This window comes from Schistocerca piceifrons, chromosome 1 (genome assembly GCF_021461385.2).
Source record: "Schistocerca piceifrons isolate TAMUIC-IGC-003096 chromosome 1, iqSchPice1.1, whole genome shotgun sequence".
In the NCBI taxonomy this organism is placed as follows: Eukaryota; Metazoa; Arthropoda; class Insecta; order Orthoptera; family Acrididae; genus Schistocerca; species Schistocerca piceifrons.
In genome coordinates, this window is record NC_060138.1 from 20,049,284 (window position 1) to 20,050,129 (window position 846).

Sequence of the window (846 nt, forward strand, 5' to 3'; positions counted from 1 at the left end):
CTTAACTTCTAATAAACTGCGATTTCTCGAGAAGACTTGGCGCAGCACCCCCCAAATTGCTCTTTAGAACCGTCCGCTACCAGCCGCTTCAACGGACGCAGGAAGGCGCGCCGATCTCCCGTCTCACGGCGTCGCAGCTCGCACCGGCCAGACTGATGTCGTGGGTTGACTCCTGTTGCTCTCGTGTCGACCGCGAAGCCATTACCCCTCGCTATACGCCGCGGCCCACTGGACTTACGTGGCGACCTCACATGCGCCGACGCTCAAGACGGACAAGTCATCTTGTGTCTCAGTGCGCGACCGACCAACCGATCGATCCAACCGCCAATGACCGTTGCCTGAGCAACTCGAGCAGACTGGCGGCCTAACGCGCAGACTCAGATGCAGGAACTAAGACCCGACCGGGCGACCACTCGCTGAGTTCTCTTACTGGCGGAGTGGAAAGATTCTCCCTTTCCCACCAGGGGGAAACACCAAAGCTGCGGCTGCCACAGCGGCGCCACCGCCAGAAACGGAGGGCGGCTGCTTCACACAACGCGCTGCGGCGCGCTCTTCAGCTGTTTTTTACCACGGCTCACAGAGATTCTTTGTCAGGTTGGTGGAATATAAGATTTTTTGAATGTTTAGTACGAAAGTGATATTTTGGAACTGTGAATGGCTCAAGGAATTTATCAGGATTAGAAAAGTTAGTGATACTGGCAGGTGAAGTTCGTCAGATAGTGATGTTTCGGTAGGTGGAACTTGCTGAGTGATACTACTGACATTGCACTATACTTTCTGATCTTGTCAAATCACTACTAACTTAGTTTCGCATTAAGAAAAAGTTTCTGGTAAATATTTCTGGAT